We start from the raw sequence: 9981 nt of genomic DNA on the forward strand, positions 1-9981 counted from the left end.
AAAAAAATCTTCTACAAATGCTCTTGCGGTGTTTGTGTATTTATACTTAATTACCTACACATGAAATTTATTTAAAAAAAATTATGAACGACGGACGACCTTCTCTATCTGTACATGAGTCTTAATTTTCTTCCTTGTACCCTTGTACCAATACTGCCTAAATTTAAATCGTCCCTGCCTCGTTCACAGAAAAAATATGAAGGAGGCAAACGGACATTATATCACAGCAGTTGGCCACTATAACCTTGCGTTGTTACTGTACCTACATCCATTCGATTTTTTTCTGGCATGGCATGGCATACAAGCTGAACTTCGTACGTACAGTAGTTTGTGCCAATGGTGAAATCTCTCCCTTCAGTGCGCCTCCTACTCATTCTCCATTAGCAAGCTTGTCTTTCAGCAACTTTCAGTTTTGATTATCAGCAGTATTATAAATTACATCCTACTTGGGTGACTGAGAGCCAGGATATGAGCCCGCATCTTGTTCCTCTTCTAGAGTTTGAACCGGGTACTCGTCGTTTAATAAAATACCTTGGGGAAATAGAATAAGAGTCCTAGTTTTCCCTTTAGGAATCCCCAATGCCAGGTGATTAATTTAATACCAACGAAGAAAAAAGAATCAACAATGTAATAGGCATTTAATAAAAAAAGTATTACATTTTACGGACAAAGACAGTAATTTGCAATAAGTATAAAAAATACACATTTTATAAGCTCGAATATAATAACTTGGTATAACTATGCAAACATTAAATGCCGTTGTGACCACACAGATGTGAAAAGTAGTAGAATAAATATTAAAATTGTCGAAAATAAGTTATTATAGTCTATCTTATAATTATAACCTTGGAAGAAATGGACCAACAAGGTTTTTTGAATGCATTAGAACACTATGTGGTTGGTTTATCCTGTAGATTCTACAAACTATAACTATTCTGCTCTAATGCCTTCATATTTAAGGCATGTATGATTTTTAGTGTATAATAGAAAAACCTATTACATTTTTAAGAAATAATAATATTAAAGCTTCTATTCTGTGCCTTACTAAATATCTTATAGAGGTATATAAGTAGATAAAGATAATTTTATCCTTAAAATAAATACCTTCACAGGTGAGTTACATTAGATGATTTTCTCAATATTGTCTTAGTTGGTGTTAACCGGTTCTCGTTATTACTATAGTAAGTAAGTAAGTAAGTAAGTAAATATTCTTTATTGCACCACAAGGATAACAGATTACAAATAGCAGATATTAAACATAGGTAGCAACAGGCGGTCTTATCGCTGTAAGCGATCTCTACCAGACAACCTTAGGGTAGCAGGAAATAAAGAATAGACATTTTGAAAATGGTAGTGCAAGAAATAATTAAAGGAATAGGAAAATTACACATACACTAAGTTAAATAATTATATACACCAATATTAAAAATAAAATATAAAAATAAATAAATAAAAATAAAATATCATGTACACAAACATACACATATAAGTATTAATACATACATACATAACATAACATACACAGCAGCAAATTAAGGCAGAGATAGGTAATGATTCTTCAGTAAAGTTTTGAAGCTTTCAAGTGATTTAGCACACCTAATCTCTAACGGCAGGCCGTTCCACAGCCGAACCGCTCGAAACGTGAAGGAGTCATTGTAAAACTTTGTAGAGGAAGGAGGAGGAGCAAGTTGATATTTCCGTGAAGGTCTGACGGAGGACAGATAATTAAAACGCTCTTTAAGATAGGAAGGAGTAGAGGGGTTGAAAAGAATATTATAGAGAAGAGCTAAAATATGAGAATTACGGCGGAGACGAATAGGGAGCCACTTGAGCTGGGCGCGAAAGTTGGAAATGTGGTCAAATTTGCGCAGTCCAAATATGAATCTAATACAAAGGTTTTGAAGGCGTTCGAGTTTATTAAGCTGGTCCTCATTAAGATCTGGATAACAAGTATCTGCATAGTCTAAAATTGGCATAAGAAGCGATTGTGATAGCGCAATTTTGGTCGCGATAGGCAAGAAGTTTCGTAATCGGCGAAGTGAACCCATTGACGCAAACACCTTCCTGCTTACCTCGTTAATCTGAGGAACCCAAGATAAATGACAGTCTATTAAAACCCCAAGATTCTTTACCTGTTTAGAAAAAGGAATTACGACATCATCAAACGTTATGGCAGGCAGCGCAGAGAAATCTATCCTAGGAATTAGTTTGGAGCTACCTACAATAATCGTTAGTGCTACGTCGAGCTACCTACAATATAGTTTGTATCATTAGCGAATTTTACATAACCGTCGGTACCTTTTCAAAATGTGATCATTTGATCGTTATAGTCTTTGGATTGTATTTGTCTTGAAGTATAGTTAGTGTTAAGTATGAAAGTAATCCTTGATAGCTTAGAGCGTCAACCTCACCTAGTTGCATGGATGTACGGAGCGGTCGCACGCAGCTTTAGATATATGTCGCACGTGTCCGCGTCAGTTAGCGGTGCTTATACTATATTAGGAACGTTCGCCCGCTCTGTGCACCAGCGCCATCTAGCGATCGCTCTATGCAGAAAGTGTCGGCTTAACCGCCTCGCTGGGTGAGGATGGCGTCCACCAGCAGGACGGCACCGTTGATGATGGACAGGGAGGCCTTTCGCCAGGTTCTTGTTCACGAACTCACTCCGGGGAGGCGTTGTGGAACCTGAAAGTCGAAGATTGGTTCATTTATTTCACATAGTTGTAAAAACTCTTATTTTATTCTTTAAACGAAAAGACATACAAATAACCTAGCATGTAACTTATTTAAAATTGACGCAATTTGATTGAAATACATATTATAATATTAGCACGTTATTTACATGCCATATCGAGGTAAATTGGATCGCCAAAAAAAAAGTAACACTAATAGTTATACGCGAATAATTTTGTGGCATTATAAAAATATCGATGACCGCATTTACCGCAAGTTATTATGTTAAAAATTTTCCGTTACTGATTTCTACGCACAATATCTTATACCTACATAGTAAAGTTGCGGTCATCCAACTACCATGAGCCTGTAGCCAAAAAAGTAGAATCGTATGCGCTCCATGGTGAATGATACGCAACTGGCTCTGTAGTGCCGAAGAGCGATAGAGAGACGTTACTAATACGATACGATACGGTATGTAAGTCAATGACAGTATTTTTGACTACAGACCGTGTACCGGTTTATCTATGGACATATCGTCACTACTTTGAAAAAACCTCGTATCTCACGCTGCTTCTCAAAGTTAAAACGCAGTAAGTCTATATGCATTCCATACATACTTACTACAATTTTCTTTTCATTGACAGACGAAGATACAAGTTTTTTAAAAAGTAGTGACGATATTAGACATCCTCAGTTTTGATAACATTTGCTATTGTTATTCCATCAAAATTTTTAAAATAATATAAATTTGTCAAGTAAACCCACCTGTCAATGAGGATGGCACCGCTGGCAATGAAGAGGCCAACTCCGATGAGCGTGTAGAAGATGTCCACGCGCTTGTGGGACGGGGTCTGGAGGACGTAACCTGAAACCAACGTCAAATTCATGTAAAGTTATCATCCATGTACAATTATAGAGGTATAGACTTTACCAATATTACTCACGCTAGACGGAATGAGTCGGATCGGGACGGGACGGTAGTAGAGGTATAGTCAATTCCTACAGAAAGTGTCACGCGATGCCCGGGCTATCACGTATCACGTGACTTCTACTATAGGTATTTATAAATTGACATCATCCCAATCTGCTGTATTTATCGTGAAATATCTCTATCGCTCTTGCGTATTGGCGCAACAGAGCCAGACTACCTCTCGCGCCGTTTCCTTTTCGTTTCGCTTCGCAGAAATGCCATTCGGCTACGACACCTGGTCACCAACATGCCGGTCGGTGTCCAGGTCATATTCAGATGTAAGTAGAAAGTAAGTCAGTAAGTTACCGCAAGCAGCTCCAGCAATGACGATGAGGTACCCGACGAAGGTGCCAGTCACCAACATGCCGGTCTCCACGTCTCCGTTGAAGCTCACGGCGTGTATTCCCACGCAGGAGACTGTCAGCGCCTGGAATCAACAAATGGATATTTGAGACACAAAAAAAAATATCAAGGAATATAGATTGGTAAGACGCTAGTAGAAATGATTTTAAAATTTTAACGCCAAAGTTGGTGCCTGTCTGCCTGGCACCAACTTTGTCAGTAGGAAGAGGCGAGTGGCCCCACATGTTTGCCCCGTGACAGATAAAAATATACGCTTAATACCATCAGTACAGGGTCCCTATTACATATGTACTTCTGTGGATAAGAAACTATCCATCTGACCGGTTCACCCTGGCTGGTCTGATGGTAAGCCACATGTCCATTACCGATTCTATACACGTGTTTCCGGTATCACTCAAAACCTCAGACACCCCAACAGATTTTTATTTTTTTAAACTCATCTAGAGTACAACTAGGGAACAAATCAAATTATTTTATTGAATATTTTCGATTTGTTCTTTTTTCAAGTAGTCACACTAGTTCACACTACTATATATAAATTATAAATTTAAATAGATATCATACACGAAAGAAAAACGACGGGGTCCACTGGTGGCCGAGCCGGGAACCCGTCGGCCCTGTCGTTTTTTCTTTCGTGTATGATATCTATTTAAATTTATAATTTATATATAGTAGTGTGACTACTTGAAAAAGAACAAATCGAAAAATATTCAATAAAATAATTTGATTTGTTCCTAGTTGTATAGATGGCAGCACCATCTCTCTCGCTATATCGTAATCCTGCAAAGGATTCGTATAGGAGGTGCAAGCACTAATTGCTCGCCCTTAGAGTTGGTCAAAAGGCGCCTAGCCTTATCAGAGATAACATACACTAGAGAAATTTCGTCGGGTACCACGGCGGGCGGGTGGTCTAGTGGTGAAGACGTTAGCCGCGTAAGCTGAAGACCCGGGTTCGATTCCCGGCTCGGCCACCAGTGGGCCTTGTCGTTTTTTCTTTCGTGTATGATATCTATTTAAATTTATCATCTAGAGTATATATCTTTTAATCTAATAGGTTACTTTTTTTTTTAATTGAATTTTTAGATTTTTGTACAGCTCTACTGCGGACTTTTAAATCTACACTCAATAAAATAATTGCTAACTACCATCATAAACCATAAAACTATTTATTTGTGTACTTACGTTACTGCAACGACATAAGTGTTTGATCAATAGACAGCTAAGATGTCATTGTAAAACACTTTAAAAGCTTTGTCACAGTAAACTTCAAATTGGACAGCTAATCTCAGTAAGCAAATTTAAACTCAATATTCAGAATGACAAGGTTGCTTAATTAGGTACGAGTTCAATTTTATTTATGACTTATGATAAACATTAAGATTAAACTGACAAACAACGTCAAACTCTTAGCGGAAAAAAATAATCGCCTGAAGTAACCAGCCAGTATTAATACCCCTAAATACTGAAAAAGGTAAACAACCTCTAGCAATGCACGATATACACAATGTTGTATTACGAATACAATAGAATAGGCACGTAAAAAATAACTAATCATACTAATTTAATTAAAAATATTACCCCCATCAAGATATAGCTCAATCGATTCTACTCTCGATTCTGAACAAACAGTTTTCAGGTTTTTAGTGTTGATGAAACACGGTGTATAAAATGAACATCGATTTTTTTCATATATCAGAGTTACTTTTGATGGTTCCGTAGAAAATTTCTTTGGTAGGATAAGAAGTTCATTGTTTATCGCTACAGATCATCCGTTTTAAGTATACAAAGGTGCTCGCGAGGAACCCATATAACTTTAACGGCATATTCTTGGTCACATTTTAAGACTAAAATGTCATATAAACTTTTCTAGATTTCGTCTAGTTTCAGAGTTATTGCCAATTAAAAAAAAAAAAAACATTTCCGTATTGTTACTCAGAAGAGGTCTTCTCAACGGCGCTGATGCGCAGTTGTGGAGCATAGTCTCACAGTAGTCATTGATAGATGTCAAAATGTGACAAGAAAAACTTCCAAAAAATTTGGTTTTTAGAAAAATAAATTAAGGAACTCATTTTAATTGCCAACTTCATGGATAAAAATTACTTTATATTGGCATTTCTCCTGGGAGGCGCGTTTTACGTGTCCGAGGCAAAAAACGTTAGAACGGACTGTTCTTAAAATCTGAATTAAATCAGGCATAATCTTTTAACCTCCTGTTCTATTTGGTACACCTTACCATTATTTATTTATTATTTGGTATGATATGAGTAATAAAATATTAAATGCGGAAAATGACCGTCGGTGGGCGTGTCCCGCACTCAGAATTTGAAAAACAAAAAATCATAACTCAAAATGGAGTTGTTGATCGCAGTTGTTATAGATCACGTATAAGGTATTAGTTAACCTATCATATTTTCTGTATAAAAGTAATATGTTAGGCTAAACTCACCGGAGTAAAGACAAATTTACCATGTGTCCCGGGCTGAGTGACTGGGATTTCGGTGTAATTTTATAAAACATGACATTACTCTTACAAATTAGTAGATCAGGGACGTAGTAGCACAAATATAGTTAGTTTTAGCTATGTTTTAACCATTCAGTGTAAGAGGAGATGCAGTACCGTTTTATAAAGGGGACTTTTTGAAGGTTTCTCAGTCGTTCGCAGGGTTTGGTCCCATGTTTTTTAAGATTCGGTGGATCAATTTACCCCACAGTTTAGGTCCTCATTTGTCGTTATGTAAGGTACTAACAAATCCTTGAAAGTATAAACATTACGTCATTATAACATCTCCTCTGTATCATGCATGCTATTGCAGTTACTTATCTCCAAAAAAGCTATAAAATTTGATATCAGTACTGGAGTTGATTTTCCGTGGTTTACAGTGGATTTTTTTGACCACCGATATCAAAAAAAGTGACCACCGACTTCGATTGCCACGTTGTAAACTGATTAAATGTCCATTATTTTCTAATATTTCATACTTAAATAGCAGGATATACCTTGTAAAAACATAGAACTATGTTTCTAAGCAAATTAAGCCACTCTATGGGTACAAAAATACTCTACTCGATAATGACTTTAGCATATTACCATGTTAAATTTAGTAAAATTGCGCTGATTATGAGCCTTTTTACATGACCTTTCATCGAATTAAAAATGAAAAATATCATGGAAATTGAATAATAAGTTATATGGTTAAGTTGAAATGTGGAATAATGTATAAAAAAATTGGAATTCGGTGGGGCAATTGATTACACAGTGCCCATACATAATTTCGGTGATTTTAAAATGTCAGATTTCTTACAAACTATAAGGTTCTAATGGAGGCCTCCACCCACCAATATTTTTTATATTTAGGCTAGATTTTTAGTAAATTGGATCGACATATCAACAAAGTAGTAAATAAAAATCAGCACCGAAATTCAGGCACCGAACGTCATCCCCTGAGTAAACCGCCCATATGTGAAAAATACGCCCAAAAAAGTAAAAAAAAAACAAAAAAAATTTTTTTGCGACAAATTTTAAAATTCACAATATAACATTTTTTCTTTTTCTTTCGGCCTCAAGAAACGCGTGGTTATGCGGGTTCCTCGCGAGCACCTTGTATAATATTGCCACTATAATTACAGTGCATTAATGTCAAGAGAGAATACCGACCTAAATATTACAGTAACTTACACACCTTGCTTACAAATAATATTATGCTAATGAACTTTACCCTGACTCGCCCTTGTTAAAAGCTTTTATGACGTCACCGGCAGTTATATCTACATAACTATTCGCAACATAGCAAACATTTACTTTTTTCGTAAAACTTATTCCATTCCAAGATCATGGTCACCAGAAGTAAGGTTAACCACAATCTGACCTCCGTATCGCGAACGTGATGGCCGACAAAAGGAGACACACGGCCCGCTTCAAACTTAAAGAAAATAAGATAAGAGTTGGATGACGAGTATTATTTTTAGCTGTGACACTGACTGACACATCCGATCCATATCATATCTAGAGCTAATATTTGATCTAAAATAAAATTCGAATTACCTACCTCTGTAGTACGTTTGCTTTTTTTTTCTTATAAAAACTAGGTAACTTCAAAAGGCGCTAAAATGGCAAAATAACTTGAAACTTTTTTGGTCGGTCGGTCGGTTGTAAATGTTGTAATGACTGTTGCCGGTCAGGGTGCGGAGGTGATGCAGGGCAGGGCCTGCCAAGACCTTGCACAAAATTTTACAACAAGGAAGGAAAATGACAATGGCATAACAAATGGTGTCAACCTGTTGTGTCAACACAACAATAAAAGAGACGTGCTTGCAGCTCTAAGGTCGTAGGTGACAAATGTTCCTTTTCCGCCGAGTCGTCATTCACAAAAATAAGTGGTAAATGATCTCATAGTTGTATCACGAACTTTAGTGAGTAAATAGGTTACTCGTGGGGTAACTTGTTTACGATGAATAGACCTCAACGTGCGTGAGTCATGGCGATTAGTTATTTTTTTTATACCACGTCGGTGGCAAACAGGTATACAGCCCGCCTGAAGGAAAGCGGTCACCGTATCCTATGGACGCCTGCAACTCAAGGGGTGTCACTAGTTTACACCGAGAATAAAGAAAATTTGAACTCGAATGCTGTTAACAACTAGATAGCCGCGAAGACAATTTAGCACTAATTTAAAAACTAATTATAGTGTGGATGCTAGGGTACAAATTAGTCAAGAATTCAAGATGAATGCACTCCTTTATCTCAGAAATTATGGAATTATGGCTATAAATGCGTAAAGAAAGGTAAGTTATTCTGCATTTTTTCTATGTATCATCAGAAAGAAGCTATACATAGTTCTGGGCATATGGTACCTAAACTAAATACATGCATTACATAAGTATTATATTTGATTTAAGCGTGCAACACAATACGGTCTACCTATGTGCTATGAATTCTCATTTAAAGCTGCCTATTGTATTAACATAAGTTGGATAAATTATGCTTTTTGCTACTCATTGTCATTTATCTACAACGAATTCGATACCTATCACAAATTAAAGAGAATGTTCCCATAAACAACGTACATGACAATTTTCCAATGAAAATTTCGAGTAATTTTAAGAACTGCAACTTGTACTTGTGATACAAATGTTTCATTAGCCATTTATTAGTCCATACATTACGGACAGTAAATAGTGAAGTGATGTCACTCAGTGCCATAATTGTGTCGCGATCATACATTCAAGTCGAGCGTCGAGGCCGACAGTCAATGGGCCTCGCGAGGATAGCTTTCCTTGATGAGGATTAATCGATTTCCTAATCGGTTTAGTTACAAGTAGGTGGACAATATCTATTGTATATTTTTAATTGTATTACCTATTAACAACAAGCTTATAATAAACAGAAAGAATTGAATTTTACATCTATATTCTAAGCGCTATGTCTGCATCGCCTTGGTATTTTAGTTTGGCACTTATATCAATTTAACTCACGTAGCACTAGAGGAACTAGCTCTACTGTAGTACCTTTAACAATTGTTTAACCAATATTATGTATATTTGCTTATGCCTGTATATGTTTATATACGTGATCAACACATATTTATGTGCTGGTAGTTTGCAATCTTTACCAAAAATCAAAAGGTCAGAGCGAGGTAACTTCGGCAATAAATGTGTTCAATTCCACAGTTAAGCACAAAATTCACATTATTTTACGCCAATTATTATTATTTAAGTATGTACTTAGTTTATAATAAAAGTATGGTTATTAAAATAATTTGCACCGGTAAAAGTTTTTAAAATTATTTTATCGCTGAAAGTTTCATAAAATCGAAATGTAAATTAATAATAAAGTGTTAAAAAGTCTGAAATAATATATAATTATAATATTAACTTCAGCTGTAAAAGTATCTCCTGTACAAGTTTGATTGAACTATTCTAATATCCAAAGCAGGTGTATCAATCGAACATTTATAAAAGTAATAAGTATTAAA

At 36.0% G+C, this 9981-nt stretch overlaps 1 pseudogene; it reads right to left on the reverse strand.

Moving 5' to 3' along the window:
• Nucleotides 1-2260: 2260 nt before the first annotated feature.
• LOC125233526 lies at nt 2261-4371 on the reverse strand (annotated as a pseudogene).
• Between the last annotated feature and the right edge of the window lie 5610 nt (nt 4372-9981).

Source organism: Leguminivora glycinivorella, chromosome 14, assembly GCF_023078275.1.
Source record: "Leguminivora glycinivorella isolate SPB_JAAS2020 chromosome 14, LegGlyc_1.1, whole genome shotgun sequence".
NCBI lineage: Eukaryota > Metazoa > Arthropoda > Insecta > Lepidoptera > Tortricidae > Leguminivora > Leguminivora glycinivorella.